Raw genomic sequence first — 17,275 nt, 5'->3', positions numbered from 1 at the left:
AATCAATATTGTGAAATGGCCAGGTGCAGTGGCTCAGGTCTGTAATCCCAGAACTTTGAGAGGCTGAGGCGGGTGGCTAACTTGAGGCCAGGAGTTCAAGACCAGCCTGGCCAACATGGCAAACCCCATCTTTACTAAAAATATAAAAATTAGTCAGGAGTGGTAGTGCACACCTGTAATTCCAGCTACTGAGGAGGCTGAGGCATGAGAATCACTTGAACCCAGGGTTCAAGTGTTGCAGTGAGCCAAGATCATGTGACTGCACTCCAGCCCAGATGACAGAGTGAGACTGTGTCTCAAAAAAAAAAAAAAAAAATTGTGAAAATGACCATGCTGCCAAAACCAATCTACAAATTCAATGCAATTCCGATAAAAATACCATCGTTCTTCACAGAATTAGAAAAAACAATTATAAAATTCGTATGCAACCAAATAAGAGCCTCCATAGCCAAAGCAAGACTAAGCAAAAAGAACATATCTAGAGGCATCACATTACCTGATTTCAAACTATACTATAAGACCATAGTCACCAAAACAGTGTGGTACTGGCATAAAAATAGGAACATAGACCAATGGAACAGAATAGAGAACCCAGAAATGAAGCCAACTGATCTTTGACAAAGCAAACAAAAATATAAAGTGGGGAAAGGACACACCCTATTCAACAAATGGTGCTGGGAAGATTGGCAAGCCACATGTAGGAGAATGAAACTGGCTCCTTATCTCTCACCTTATACAAAAATCAACTCAAGATGGATCAAGGACTTAAATCTAAGACATAAAACTATAAAAATTCTAGAAGATAACTTTGGAAAAGCCCTTTTAGACATTGGCTTAGGCAAGGATTTCATGACCAAAAACCCAAAAGCAAATGTAACAAAACAAAGACATATAGCTGGGACTTATTAAACTAAAGAGCTTTTGCATGGCAAAAGGAACAGTCAGCAGAGTAAACAGACAACCCACAGAGTGGGAGAAAATCTTTGCAATCTATACATATGACAAAAGACTAATACCCAGAATCTACAACAAATTAGCAAGGAAAAAAACAAACAATCCCATCAAAAATTGGGCTATTCTCAAAAGAAAATATACAAAAGGTCAACAAACATATGAAAAAATGCTCAACGTCACTAATGATCAGGGAAATGGAAATCAAAACCACAATGTGATACCATAATGGTATTACATTAATGGCCATAATCAAAAAATCAAAAAATAATAGATGTTGGCATGGATGCAGTAAACAGGGAACACTTCTACACTGCTGGTGGGAATGTAAACTAGTACAACCACTATGGAAAACAGTGTGGAGATCCCTTAAAGAACTAAAAGTAGAACTACCATTTGATCCAGCAATCTCACTATTGGGTATCTACCCAGAGAAAAAGAAGTCATCATATGAAAAAGATACTTGCACACCCATGTTTTTAGTTGCATAATTTGCAAGTGTAAAATCATGGAACCAACCCAAATGCCCATCAATTAACATGTGGATAAATAAACTGGTATAAGGCTGGGCATGGTGGCTCATGCCTGAAATCCCAGCACTTTGGGGGGGCTGAGGCAGATGGATCATTTGAGGTCAGAAGTTCAAGACCAGCTCGCTGAACATGGTGAAACCCTGTTTCTACTAAAAATAAATACAAAAAAATGAGTCAGGCATGGTGGTGCACACATGTAATCCCAGCTACTCAGGAGGCTGAGGCGTGAGAATCACTTGAACCCAGGAGGTGGAGGTTGCAGTGAGATGAGATTGTGCCACTTCACTCCAGCCTGGGTGACAGAATGAGACCCTGTCTAAAAACAAAAAAGACGCGAAACTGGTGTGTGTGTGTGAATATATATATATATATGATGGAATACTACTCAGCCATAAAAAGGAATGAATTAATGGGACTCACAGTGACCTGGATGAGATTGGAGACTATTATTCTAAGTGAGGTAACTCAGGAGTGGGAAACTAAACATCGTATGTTCTCACTCATATGTGGGAGCTAAGCTATGAGGATGCCAAGACATAAGAAAGACAAAATGGATTTTGGAGACTCAGGGGGAAAAGGTGGGAAGGGGATGAGGGATAAAAGACCACAAATTGTGTACAGTGTATACTGCTCAGGTGATGAGTGCACCAAAATCTCAAAAATTACCACCAAAGAACTTACTCAAGTAACCAAACATCAGCTGTTCCCCAATAATCTATGGAAATAAAAAAAAATTAAAAAAGAGGGAGAGATCTCATCTCTCTCTTCTTTCTGTTGCTCTCTCTTTACATGCATGCACCAAAGAAAAGCTTTGTGAGGACATATCAATATAGTGGCTGTCTGTAAGTCAGGAAGCAAGCCCTCAAGAGGAAGTAAATCAGCTAGGACCTTGATCTTGGACTTCCCAAAGTCCAGAACTATAAGAAATGAATTTCTGTTGTTTAAGTCACACAGTCTGTGATATTTTGTTACGGCAACCCAAGCCAACTAAGACATTAGGCATACTATGAACAATTATAAGCCAACAAAGTAGATAACTTAGATGAAATAGACAAATTCCTAGAAACATACAAACAACAAAAGCTAATTGAAAAAGGAATAGAACATCTGAAAAGATCAATAACAAGAGTCTGAATTAGTAATCAAAAAACTTTTGAAAAGGCCCAGGACTATACAGATTTACTGGTGAATTCTACCAAACGTTTGAAGAAGAATTACTACTGGTTCTTCTTAAGCTTTTGCAAATAATAAAAGAGGAGGGAACAGTTTCTAACTCAATATTTGATGTCAGTACTTCCCTGATATAAAAGCAAGACAAACACATGACAAGAAAAGAAAACTACAGAGCGATATCTTTATACATATGGAAGAAACATTGCTCAACCAAATACTGGCAAACTGGATTCAAAAAAACATATAAAAACATTTTAGACCACTCAGCATCCCCTTCCCTTCACTGTCTCTTTCCCTTGTTCCCTCTCTTCCCCCTCCCAGAGCACCTTCCCTGTGAGGCTGCAGTAGTAGCAATGGGGTTCAACTGGGACCCGGTGAACAGGAGCCGGGGCTGGCAGACATGGCGGCCAACATGTACCAGGTAGGAGATTTTGTCTACTTTGAGAATTCCTCCCGCAATCCATAAATAATCAGGATAGAAAATCTCGACAAGACTGCAAGTGGCAACATGGAAGCAAAAGTAGTATGCTTTTACAGATTACATGATATTTCCAACACACTGATAATGCTTGTGGAGAAGCATGCTAAAGAAATTGAGGAATAATCTGAAACAATAGTTGACCCTTACTTGACCAATACTCAGAAACATCAATCAAAACATAAGTTACTTTCTTTGTCACCCCAATATGAATCTTTGCCTTCAACACATATTAGGGGAAAATGCAGTGTTGGCTTATGAATGAGACAGAATCAGTATTGTCATATCTTCATAAAAAGGATACTTTCTTCTACTTATTGATCATGATCCCTCATCGAAAACACTATTAGCTGATGAAGATGAATTCAGAATGGGACCTAGATATCAAGTAGATGTCCCAGAAATGCTCATAGAAGGAGAATCAGATGAGAGGGAACAGTGAAAATGGAAAGTTAAAGTTTGGGGATCCAAATAGCCCACTTAAAGATTGATCAATTAACTAGTTTTTAATTGTAGCAAGTACTATTGGGACACTCCCTAGACCTCTCGATTGCAGCAGTTCTTTGAGGCAGCCTAGTTTGCATATGAGTGCTGCTGCAGCTTCCCAAGACATCACCCTCTTTCATGCTATCGATGCATTGTGTAGACATAGCTATGATTTGAGCAGTGCAATTAGTGTCTCAGTACCACTTGAAGAAGCTGTTTTATGCAGAGATAAATTGGAAGAATGGTCAGCCTCTTAAGCTAGCTTATTCGAAGAGGTACTGGAAAAAATATGGCAAAGACTTCAACGACATATGCCAAAACTTTTTCCCTTGGAAATCATTGACTAGCATCACTGAATGTTATTTCTTGTGGAGAACTACTGACAGATATGTGCAACAGAAATGGTTAAAAGCAGCAGAAACTGAGAGTAAGCTGAAACAAGTATATATCCCAGTTTACAGCAAACCAAATCCCAACCAAATATCTACCAGCAATGGCAAGCCTGGTGTTATGAGTGAAACCATGAGGTTGACATTCCTGCCTCAGAATCCGCTTGTAGTGCAAGCCTGGGAGGGCTGCTGTGCTACACAGTCTAACCAGTAGTATTCTTGGGGTCCACCTAATATGCAGTGCAATTTGTTGGCTTTATTGAGAAAAATATGGAGACCTGAAAATGCCCACCCAGTCAGAAGAAAAGTTATCTCCTAGCCCAATTACAGAGGTATCTCATGTTAGAAATGCTGCCAGGCCATTCAAGGGATGCCACTCCAAAACACTGTCAGTACAAAGTCTGCAGCGAAAACTCACCAAGCTTTCTTCCTTCATACTGTGTATTTCACAAAATTTGCTCTCCATTTATTCAAAAGTATCCTCTGGCTGAAGCAGGCAGCAAGATGGCCACTTGTAGCTATTAATTTATGCTGCCATTAGGGCAGAATGTAAGCTTTTTTTTTTTTTTTTTAAGACAGGGCTTCACTGTATCACCCAGGCTGGAGTGCAGTGGCATGATCATGGATCACTACAAACTTCCTCTCCCAGGTTCAAGTGATTCTTCTGCCTCAGCCTCCTGAGTAGCTGGAATTACAGGTGGCTGCTGCCACGCCTGGCTAATTTTTGTATTTTTAGTAGAGACAGGGTTTCACCATGTTGGCCAGGCTGGTCTTGAACTCCTGACCTCAGGTCATCCTCCCACCTCGGCCTCCCAAAGTGCTGAGATTACAAGTGTGAGCCATTATGCCCAGCCACTGCTTTAAAATTCTTAATCTTATATGTTGTGCTTCTGACCATTTCCTCTCGCTCCTTTTTTTGTTTGTTTGTTTGTAATAAATGTAAGTTATTGTGTACAACCTTTTATTTGGTTTATTTTTTAACATTATTTTTGTCTGTTGCCATTTGTATCATGCCAATCTGAAAAAAATCAAAGCATTAAAAACTTCTGTTATCTTATCAGAGAATACTGCTCAGCAAAAGATTGGTGGGAGGTGATCCTATCCCATGGGGTTTTATGATGGAATTGCCTACAAAGCCCATAAGCACTTTTACCTACTAGGTAGTGCAACAAGATAACCCCTAAGGATGGTTGATATAGTATGGCTGTGTCCCACCCAAATCTCATCTTGAATTGTAATTCTCATAATCTCTATGTGTCATGGGAGGGACCAGGTGGGAGGTAATTGAATCATGGGGGTGGTTACCTCCATCTTGTTCTCATGATAGTGAGTGAGTTCTCATGAGATCTGATAGTTTTATAAGGGTTTTTTCTCCCTTTCACTCTGCACTTCTCCTTGCTGCCACCATGTGAAGAAGGGTGGATTTGCTTCCCCTTCCACCATGATTGTAAGTTTCATGAGGCCTCCCTAGGCCTGCTGAACTGTGACTCAATTAAACCTCTTTCCAGCCAGGTGCAGTGGCTCACGCCTGTAATCCAAGCACTTTGGGGGGCTGAGGTGCGTGGATCACCTCAGGTCGGAAGTTTGAGACCAGCCTGACCAACATGGAGAAACCCCATCTCTACTGAAAATACAAAATAATTAGCCGAACGTGGTGGGGCATGCCTGTAATCCCAGCAACTCAGGAGGCTGAGGCAGGAGTATTGTTTGAACCCAGGAGGCAGAGGTTGTGGCAAGCCGAGATTGCACCATTGCACTCCAGCCTGGGCAACAAGAGCGAAACTGACATCAAAAAAACAAAACAAAACAAAACAAAAACTCTCTTTACTTCATAAATTACCCAGTCTCAGGTGTGTCTTTATCAGCAGTGTGAGAACAGACTAATACAGTAAATTGGTACCAGGAGTGGAACTGTTCGGGTAAACATACCCCAAAATGTGGAAGTGACTTTGGAACTGGATAACAGGCAGAGGTTGGAAGAGTTTAGAAGGGTTAGAAGACAACAGAAAGATATGGGAAAGTTTGGAACTTCCTAGAAACTTGTTGAATGGCTTTGAACAAAATGCTGATAGTGATATGGACAATAAAGTCCAGGCTGAGGTGGTCTCAGATGGCGATAAGGAACTTGCTGGGAACTGAAGTAAAGGTCACTTGCTATGCAAAGAGACTGATGACATTTTGCCCCTGCCCTAGAGATCTGTGAAACTTTGAACTTGAGAGAAATGATTTAGTATATCTGGCAGAAGAAATTTTTAAGTGCCAAAGCATTCAAGAGAGAGTAGAACATAAAAGTTTGGAAAATTTGCAGCCTGATGATGCGATAGTAAAGAAAAACCCATTTTCTAGGGAGAAATTCAAGCCCACTGCAGAAATTTGCATAAGTAACAAGGAGCCAAATGTTAATCACAAAGACAATGGAGAAAATGCCTACAGGGCATGTCAGAGACCTTCAGAACATCCCCTTTCATCACAGGCCCAGAGGCCTAGGAGGGAAAAATGACTTCATGGGCTGGGCCCATGGCCACGCGCTCTATGCAGCCTCTGGACATGGTGCCCAGCATCCCAGCTGCTTCAGCTCCAGCCATGGCTAAAAGGGACCAATGTACAACTCAGGCTGTTGCTTCAGAAGGCGCAAGCTCTTGGCAGCTCCCACAAGGTGTTGGGCCTGTAGGTGCACAGAAGTCAAGAACTGAAATTTGGGAACCTTCACCTAGATTTCAGAGGATGTATGGAAACATCTGGATGTCCAGGCAGAAGTCTGCTGCAGGGGTGGAACCCTCATGGAGAACCTCTGTTAGGGCAGTGTGGAAGGGAAATGTGGGTTCAGAGCCCCAACACAGAGCTCCCACTGGGGCACTGCCTCGTAGAGCTGGAGAAGAGGGCCACTGTCTTACCCCAGAATGGTAGATCCACCAACAACTTACCCCATGTACCTGGAAAAGTCACAGACACCCAATGCCAGCCCATGAAAGCAGCTAGGAGGGAGGCTGTACCCTGCAAAGCCACAAAGGTGGCACTGCTCAAGGCCATAGGAGCCCACCTCTTGTATCAGCATGACCTGGATGTAAGACATGAAGTCAAAGGAGATCATTTTGTAACTTTAAGGTTTAATGATTGCCCTGTTAGGTTTCAGACTTGGATGGGGCCTATAACCCCTGTGTTTTGGCCAATTTTTCCCCCATTGGAATGAGTGTATTTGCTCAATGCCTGTACCCCCAGTGTAACTAGAAATTAACTAACTTGCTTTTGATTTTACAGGCTCATAGGCAGAAGGGACTTGCCTTGTCTCAGATAAAACTTTGAACCTGGACTTTTGAGTTAATGCTGGAATGAATTAAGATTTTGGGGGACTGTTGGGAAGGCAGGATTATGTTTTGAAATGTGAGAACATGGGATTTGGAAGGGGCCAGGGCATAATGCTGTGGTTTGGCTGTGTCCCCACCCAAATCTCATTTTGAATTGTAGTTACCATAATCCCCATGTGTCATAGGAGGGACCCAGTTGGAGGTAATTGAATGCTGTTCACATGACAGTGAGTGAGTTCTCATGGATCTGATGGTTTTAAATGGGGCTTTTCCCCACTTTGCTCTGCACTTCTCCTTGCTGCTGCCACATGAAGAAGAACATGTTTGTTTCCCTTTCCATCATGACTGTAAGTTTCCTTAGGCCTCCCTAGCCCTGAAGAACTGTGAGTCAATTAAACCTCTTTCCTTTATAAATTACCCAGTCTCAAGTATGTCTTTATTAGCAGTGTGAGAATGGAATAATACGATGATGTTATAATGAAACTCCATAATTGAGACAGTGAGGTCCATTCATATGTAGATTAATTAGGTCTAAATAAAATTTGCCAAGCCTGGCTAACACAGTGGAACCCCACCTCTACCAAAAAATACAAAAATTAGCCAAGTGTGGTGGCACATGCCTATAGTCTCAGCTCCTTGGGAGGCTGAGACATGAGAATTGCTTGAGCCCAAGAGGTGGAGGTTGCGGTGGGCCAAGATTACACTACTGCACTCCTGGGCAACAGAGCGAGACCCTCTCATAAATAAATAAATAAATAAAATTTGCCAATTTACACTTAAAAAAGGATTTTATACCATAACCAAATGAGATTTATCACAGGAGTGCAAGGTTGGCTCAACATAAGGAAATCAATCAATAGGCTATACCATATTCATAAAGAAAAATCCCATATGATCATCTCAATTAATGCAAAAAATGCATTTGACAAAATGCAACACCATGTCATGATTTAAAAAAAAAAAAAACACTTGGCAAATGGGGAGTAAAAGGGAACTTAACCTGATAAAGAGAATCTATGAAAACCCCAGAACTCATATAATATTTAATGATGAAAGACTGACAGTTTTACTCCTAAAATCAGAAAAAAGACAATGGTCTTCCAGTCTGATATTACTTTATGATTATAAAGTCATGTGTGTTGTAATTTAAAATACTTTCTATAAAGTCTAGATGTGGTGGCACATGCCTGTAATCCCAGCACTCTGGGAGATTGAAGTGGGAGGATTGCTTGAGGCCAAGAGTTTGAGACCAGCCTGGGTAACATAGTGAGACCCTGTCTCTACAAAAAATTAAAATATTAGCTGGGTGTTGTGGCATGTACTTGTAGTCCTACCTACTTAAGAGGCTGAGGCAGGAGGATTGAGAGGATCAATTGAGCTCAGGAGTTTGAGGTTGCAGTGAGCTATGATTGCACCACTACATCCAGCCTAGGTAATAAAGTGAAATATTGTATCTAAAAAACAACAACAACACTTCTTAAAGGATATGCATGGTATAATCCAATTTTCATTCTTTAACAAGTATATGTGATGCACAGAAATGAGTTTAGAAGGCTGTATACCAAGATATTGGCAATGGTAATTGGGATGGTGGCAGTGTTGATGATGTATATAGCTTATATATATTTTTTAACAACAACTTTATTGAGATGTAACTCAGATGCCATACAATCCACCCATATTTAAAGTATACAATCCAGTGGTTTTTGGCACAGTTATGCAAGCATAACCACTATCTAATTCCAGAATATTTTATCACCCTAAAAAGAAACCTTCTACTCATTAGAAGTCACTCCCCACTTCCTTCTCTTCCAGCCCCCAACAACCACTAACCATCTTTCTGTTTGTATGAGTTTACCCATTCTGGATACATGCTATGTAAATGGTATCATATAATATGTATTTTTTTGCATGTCTGGCTTCTTTCATGTGTCATCATGTTTTCAAGTTCCATCCATATCGTAGCATGTATCAGTACTTTATTCCTTTTTACAGCTAAACAATATTCCATTGTATGGATATACTACATTTTGTGTATGCTTTTATCAGTTGATGGACATTTGGGTTGTTTCTACTTCTTGACTATTATTATTAATGGTGCTATGATCATTCATGTACAAGCTTTTGTGTAGACATATATTTTCATTTATCTTGGATATATAGTAGGTATGTGTTTAACATCTTAAGATATATAGTAAGTATGTGTTTAACATATTAAGAAATTGTGAAGCAGTTTCCAAAATGATTGCACATTTTATATTTCTATCAGCAATATATGAAATGTATGAAAGTCCTAGTTGCTCTATATCCTCTCCAATATTTGGTTTGATTAGTCTTTTAAATTTTAACCCTTCTAATGGACGTGTCATAGTATCTCATTGTGCTTTTAATTTGCATTTGCCTGATGATTAATGATGTTGAGTGTCTTTTCATGGACTTATTGGCTATTAGCATATCTTCTTTTTTAAAGTGTCTTGCCAAGACTTTTGTTCCTGTTTAAAATTGGGTTTTCTTTTTGATACCTATTTGTAGAAGTTTTTATATATTCTGAACACACATCTTCATGAATATTTTCTATGGTTTGTGGCTTGCCATTTCATTTTCCAACTTTGAGTCAAGGTCTACTATTGGACTCCAAACACTGGGCAGACCTCAAGCTTTGTCTTCTGTTCTCCACCCCACTTCCTGTGAAACCATTATAAATGCAATGTCAAGATCACTACAGTTTAGCATATGTTCTTAAGGCAAAGGCCTTAGCACTTTTCTCACCTCTTAGGAGGTTCCATGTTCACTTTATTTTTAGTTTCTGGGAGCCTTTACTTTCTTGGCAGTTCAGTAATGTGTTTGAAAGTTTATTTGTTTATATATATATATATATATATATTTTTTTTTTTTTTGAGATGGAGTCTCACTCTGTCACCTAGGCTGGAATGCAGTGGCACAATCTCAGCTCACTGCAACCTCCACTTCCCAGGTTCAAGCGATTCTCCTGCCTCAGACTCCTGAGTAGCTGGGGTTACAGCCGCACACCACCATGCCTGGCTAATTTTTGTATTTTTAGTAGAGACGGGGTTTCACTATGTTGGTCAGGTTGGTCTCGAACTCCGGACCTCGTGATTCACCTGCCTCGGACTCCCGAAGTGCTGGGATTACAGGCATGAGCCACAGCGCCTGGCTTGTTTATATTTTATATGGCAGCAGTATTACTTTGAGGGAAAGGATGATAGCTTCCCTTGAAGCTAGCACTGATAATGTGACACAGTTCTGGCCAATAAGAGAAGAGGAAGTCTGTGGGCAATGATCCTTTCCTCTTCCTTCCACTTTTCTGCTTCGAATATAGATGTGAGAACCAGAGATGAAGCACCCATCTTTAATTCATTAGGAAGTAACACATTTGCTAAGAATGGCTAAATAGAAATAAAACAGAAACTATAAACAATGATGACATCATGAGCTGTGGGGCCAATCCTGGGTTGCCTAACTCCAAACTTCTTAGTGAAAAGTTATATACTCTAATTTGTCTAAACTACTGTTGGTTGGGTTTTCTGATACTTACAGTCAGAAATTAAAGTTATTTTTGAGATTTAATATTTATATAATCATTCATCCATCTAATCAATAAGCATGTATTAAATACATATCAAGTGCCAGACATTGTTTATAGTAGAGTTTCTCATTAGGGGTGGTATTATTATTAGTTAGCATTTTAAACATTTGTGAGAAAGTTTTTGTAGTGTTACAACTGGAAGCAACTAACATTTAGTGGATTGGTACTGGGAATACAATATTTCTTTTTTTACATCTTTTTTTTTTTTTTTTTTTGAGACAGTTTTGCTCTTGTTGCCCAGGCTGAAGTGCGATGGTGCAATCCTGGCTCACTGTAGCCACCGCCTCCCTGGTTCAAGCGATTCTCCTGCCCCAGCCTCTCGGATAGCTGAGATTACAGGCATGCACCACCACACCCAGCTAATTTTGTATTTTTATTAGAGACAGGGTTTCTCCATGTTGGTCAGGCTGGTCTTGAACTCCTGACCTCAGGTGATCTGCCCACCTCAGCCTCCCAAAGTGCTAGGATTACAGGCGTAAGCCACTGCGCCCAGCCAATGCAGTATTTCTTAAAATGCATAAGACTGTCCCATGCAGTAAGAATTGCCCTAAATCTCGCATACTTTTCAATGTCCACCAAAGACATATCTCTAGCTGAAAAAGGTGTTTTTAATGATCTAAAATTAGAACTTAATTCATTTTGCAAATAAATACCAAGTAGTTTCTTCATGTGTTTAATAGATATAAATTTTCCAGAAATTTTTTTTAAAGAGACAGGGCCTTGCTCTATTGCCCAGGCTGGAGTGCAGTGGCATGATCATAGCTCACTGCATCCTCAAACTCCTAGATTCAAGCAGTCCTCCAACCTCAACCTCAGTCTCCTGAGTAGCTAGGACTACAGGGGTAGTCCTACCATGTAGCATGGTAGTAGTAAGTACCATGCCCAGCTTTTGTTTTTTTGTTTTGTTTTTTTTAGAGATGGGGGTCTCCCTGTGTTGCCCAGGCTGGTCTTGAACTTTGGCTTCAAGTGATCCTCCTTCCTTGGCCTCCTAAAGTGCTGGTATTACAGACATGAGCCACCAAGCTCAGCCTCCAGGAATATTTTGTTAGAAATATACCATAAGGTATTCAACATTTAGGAAAATCACATAATCACTAGCAATGCTGCATATGATTTTAAAGTTTCCAATATAACACACCTATATCAGACTACATGTATAACTGTCTCATTTACATTTATTCTATATATTAGTGTAAGTAAGCATCTAAGTTATTTTGTCTAGAAGTCAAAACTAGATATTTACCTTTTGAAATACATACTATATTATAAACAACTTTGCTTTTATTACTCCTTTACATAATTAGGCGTTATGTTGCTTTTTTAAATTATGTTCACTTGTAAGTTATATAGTCTATTTAGTTAATGACAGAATTGTAAGCAGGTCTTATAAAATATCTATAATGGGAAAGGAGTTGCGCCTGGATAGAGTTAAGAATCATTGGTTTTAATGGTAATTCCTTATCTTTAAGAAATTGTTGGCCAGGTGCAGTAGCTCATGCCTATAATCCCAGCACTTTGGGGGGCCAAGGTGGGAGGATCACTTGAGCCCGAGTTCAAGACAAGCCTGGACAACATGGCAAAACTCCATCTCTACTAAAGATACAAAAAATTAGCCAGGCATGTTGGCATACCCCTGTAGTCCCAGCTATCTGGGAGGATGAGGAGAGAGGATCACCTGAGCCTGGGAGGTTGAGGCCGCAGTGAGCTGTGATCATAACACTGTACTCTAGTCTGGGTGACAGAGTGAGACCTTGTCTCAAAGAAAAAAAAATTGTTACATAGTATTTAATACTTTTCATTCAAGATGACAAGAAAATGCCTAAAAGCAAAGAAAATCCCTGGTTGCTTGGAAAACCTGACCCCCAGCTAGAATTCCCTGCCTATAGATTTTTAATTTCTGAGTACACTTTATGGCTCTTTGACTCAGATTGCATTTTACTCCGGTGGGCAGCAGAAGTTCCTGCCACTCTGCCAGCTCCTGGTGACTACTGGGGAGGTTAGGAAGTCACCTCATTCCAGCAGCAAATCCATATGGCTCTGCAGCAATTTGATTCTTGCCTCCTCAGAGGAAAAAATTTGGCTAAGGGGCATAAGGCAGAGTGAGAGACAGGGGCAAGTTTTAGAGCAAGAGTGAAAGTTTATTTAAAGTTTTAGTACAGGAATGAAAGGAAGAAAAGTACACTTGGAAGAGGGCCCAGCAGACCACTTGAGAGATCCAAGTGCCCCGTCTGTCCCTTGACTTGGGGTTTTCTACATTGGCACGGTTCTGGGGTTGGCATTTCTTCTTCCTTGATTTTTCCCTTGGAGTGGGCTGTCCATATGTGTGATGGCCCGCCAGCACTTGGGAGGGGCTGCACGTGCAGTGTGTTTACTGAAGTTGTGTGCATGCTCACCTGGGGCATTTTTTCCTTACCAGTTGAGTGTTCCTAGAGGAAGGTCATATACCAGTTAAACTCTGCTACTTTGCCTCTTAGTGTGCATGTTTGAGCCCATTCGCCCAACTCCTGAAATTTTATCAGAAAGCTACTGATCACCAGCTTCGGGTATTTTCTGTCTATTGGGAGGCTGTCTTTTCCTGGCGCCAGCTGCAACCAATTATTTTGGAGAGACAGTTTAACAACAACCTGACCATCACCTGATGGTCACCTGACATTCCTGGTGGGGGCCCTCTCCTGCCCTGCTCGTGTCTGCCTAACTACCACTCTAAAAACCTAAGAACTTGGGTGTATTTCTCTTGAAGTTTGACACCATTCCTCTGAAGAGGAAAACACAATTAAGGAGGACTTACTGACTTACAGATGGAGAATGAATGAAAGAAGAAATGCAACTTGTTTAAGATCATGCAAAAAGCAGTGAGTGTTCAGAGGTAGGAACCAAATCTAATTTTCCAATTCCTGAAGCTAAATTAGGCTTAACCCATTAGTGTATGTTTTATATTTATTTATTTATTTACTTATTTTTGAGACAGAGTCTCACTCTATCACCCAGGCTGGAGTGCAGTGTCGCAATCTCGGCTCACTGCAACCTCTGCCTCCCGGGTTCAAGCAATTTTCCTGCTTCAGCCTTTTTGTGTATTTTTTATTTTTTTGTATTATTAGTAGAGACGGGGTTTCATATGTTGGACAGGCTGGTTGGAACTCCTGACCTCAGGTGATCCACATGCCTTGGCCTCCCAAAGTGCTGAGATTACAAGTGTGAGCCACCATGCCCAGCTTGTTTTCTATTAAAAAAAAAAAAAAAAAAAGACATGAGAATATCTGTGTATGGTCAGAAAGACCTATCTCCTCTTGAAGTTTAATAACTTAAAAAAAATGGCTTACCACAGGCAACAATAGGAAAAATAGATAAATGGATAAATGGGATTACATCAAACCAAAAAACTTCTGTATAACAAAGAAACAATCAAAAGGGTGAAGAAACAACCTACAGAATGGGAGAAAATATTTGCAAATCATACAAACAGGTTAATGTCCAAAATATATAAAGAACTTGTACACCTCAATAGTAAGAAAACAACCCAATTTTATTTTATTTTATTTTTATTTTTTGCTGTTCCTTGCAGAGCTAATTCTTAGGCAGTGGGCCCAGGGTCAGCCCCAATTTTAAAATGGACAAAAAACCTGAATAAACATTTTTCCAAAAAAGACATACAAATGGCCAACAGGTATATGAAAAAATGCTTAATATCACTAATCATTAGAAAAATGCAAATTAAAATCACAATGATATATCACCTCATGCCTGTTAGAATGGCTATAATAGAAAACACAAGTGTTGGTGAGGATGTGGAGAAAAGAACGCTTGTACACTGTTGGTGGAAATGTAAATTAGTGCAGCCATTATAGAAAAGAACATGGAGGTTCCTCAAAACAATTAAAAATAGAACTACCATATGATCCCGCAATCCCACTTCTGGGTATATATCCAAAGGATATGAAATTAGTATGTCAAAAAGATATCTGCTTGCCCATGTTTATTGCAGCATTATTCACAATAACCAAGATATAGAATCAACCTAAGTGTCCATCAATGGATGAATAAAGAAAATGTGTATCTATACAATGGAATGCTATTCAGTCTTAAAAAAGAAGGGAATCTTGTCATGTGACAACATGGATAAACGTGGAGGACATTACGTCAAGTGAAATATGCCAGGCACGGAAAGACAATCTGAAAAAGTCAAACTCATAGAAGCAGACAGTAGAATTAGAATGGTGATTATTAGGGGCTCATGGTTCCCCGTTGGTCGGGAAGGTCATGACATAAAACAGCAGGATTGGAGATATAGATGCTAGTCAAGAAAAGTCAAGAAATATAAATTTTGAGTTAAATATCAGAAATACATTCAGGAGATGTATGTTGTGGTGACTATTGTTAATAACATATTGAATATTTGAAAGTAGCTAAGAGAGTTGGTTTTAAGTGTTCTCAGCACAAAAAAATAAGTGAAGTAATGCATATGCTAATTACCTTGATTTAGCCATTCCACAATGCATGCATATATCAAAACATCATGTTGTACACCATACATATATACAATTTTTAGTCATCAGTTAAAAAAGGGAAAGAAAAGGTGGCTCACATTTCTCCCATTGAATCTTCCTTTTTTTCTAAGTACAGTCATCCCTTCGTATCCTCAGGGGATTTGTTCCAGGATCCCCGAGGATACCAAAATCCATGGAAGCTCAAGTCCCTGATATAAAGTGGTGTAGTATTTGCTTATTATCTGAGCACATCCTCCTATACACTTTAAATCATCTCTAGATTACTTATAATGCCAACACAATGTGAATGCTATGTGAAGCATTGTTGTATTGCATTCTTTTAAATTGGCATTCTTTTTTATCATTGTCTTGTTATGTTTAATTATTTTTTTCCAAATATTTTCTAACTGAGACTGGTTAAATCCGTGGATGGGGAACCACAGACACAACAAAGGACCAACTATAATTTCACTTGTGTAAGTTCCTTATAAGTGAGGAGAGTGAAGGAAAGAAAATTTCAAAGGTCACAGAATTATTAATTGACAAGGTAGAAGCTCAGCTTCCTTAAGTTCTAGCCAAGCTTCTTTGCTATAGTAAAGTATTTATAAAGGAGTCAATGTTCACTTCTTATTAATATTATGGGTTGAAAATGTTTTCATTATCTAATTATACTTGGTCTCCTCTGATTTTGTTACCACTCCCCACTCATGCAACGTCATGCCCTCTTACTGGATACCTGATGGTTTCTTCCCTTTTATACTGGGATCTTTCCATTTGGCTCTACCAGACAAATTTCATTTAAGCAAATTATTAGAATCAGATGAGAAATTTTAAAGGCAATGTGACACTTTTTGCCTAAGACTTGGGCAAATGTCTGAAACTCTCTATACTCCAGTTCATTTTAGCTTCATATCTGTGATTGTTTGCTCTTTATAAATACTCACAACAGGGTTATAATATCCCAGGTATTAACTGAGCCTGTAAAACTGCCTGTGATTTTAGGTGGAGGATAAAGGGAAAGAGACAGAGCTGATTCTACTGGGGATCCAACAGAGCTTTGATGATATGGACTGTTTCCTGTTTTGCCTGTGAAGATTGTCCAGAGCTAAAGTAAGAAAACACGTGGAGAATATGGAGATAAAATATGAGACAAAAGGTAGAAAATGGACAAAAGGAAAATAATATATGTATTATACCTTTTATAATTAAGAGTGTAAAGGATTAGCTGGAGGTAGTGGTGTGGGCCGGTAGCCTCAGCTACTTGGCAGGCTGAGGTGGGAGAATTATTTATAAGCCCAAGAGATGGAGACTGCAGTGAGCTGTGATTATGCCACTGCACTTTAGCCTGGGCAACAGAGTAGGACCTTGTTTCTAAATTAAATTAAAGAATGTAAAGGGGAGCCAGGCACAGTAACACACATCTGTAATCTCAACTACTTGGGAGGCTGAGGTGGGAGGATTACTTGAGACCAGCAGTTTGAGGTCAGCCTGGGCAGCATAGTGAGACCCCATCTCTACATAAAAGAAAAAGAAAGAATGTGAAGGGGAATGCTCAGGTGGTATTGCTATGAACTACACTGTCACTGTATCAAACAGATCAATTTTAGCTGTAAATGACAGAGACCTTAAAAAATGGTGACTTCACCATTAGGAAAGTTCTTCCTCAACAGACAGCAATCTGGAGGTAGGTGATCCCCAGTTGGCTGGGGAGCTCATGACATAGCAAGGGCCCACACTTTTCCCACCTGCTTACAGGACCATCCTCTGCATGTCGACCAAGTTTCCCATTTTGATCATAAGGTGGCTGCTGGAGCTCCCAGCATAAAATTCTCACACATCAGCTCCTATCAATACCTAAGCAGGAAGGAA

General features: G+C 39.8%; 1 protein-coding gene and 1 pseudogene across 2 annotated transcripts in view; one reads left to right on the top strand and one right to left on the bottom strand.

The window, feature by feature from the left end:
- UPP2 (uridine phosphorylase 2) overlaps positions 1 to 17,275 on the bottom strand; it is a 261,689-nt gene that overhangs the window by 161,285 nt on the left and 83,129 nt on the right. The window lies entirely within an intron of this gene.
- LOC101125398 (metastasis-associated protein MTA3-like) overlaps positions 3,058 to 17,275 on the top strand; it is a 35,188-nt pseudogene continuing 20,970 nt past the window's right edge.

This window comes from Gorilla gorilla, chromosome 11 (genome assembly GCF_029281585.2).
Source record: "Gorilla gorilla gorilla isolate KB3781 chromosome 11, NHGRI_mGorGor1-v2.1_pri, whole genome shotgun sequence".
NCBI lineage: Eukaryota > Metazoa > Chordata > Mammalia > Primates > Hominidae > Gorilla > Gorilla gorilla.
The sequence above is the reverse complement of the archived record's forward strand: the minus strand, read 5'-3'. Positions and strand labels throughout refer to the sequence as shown.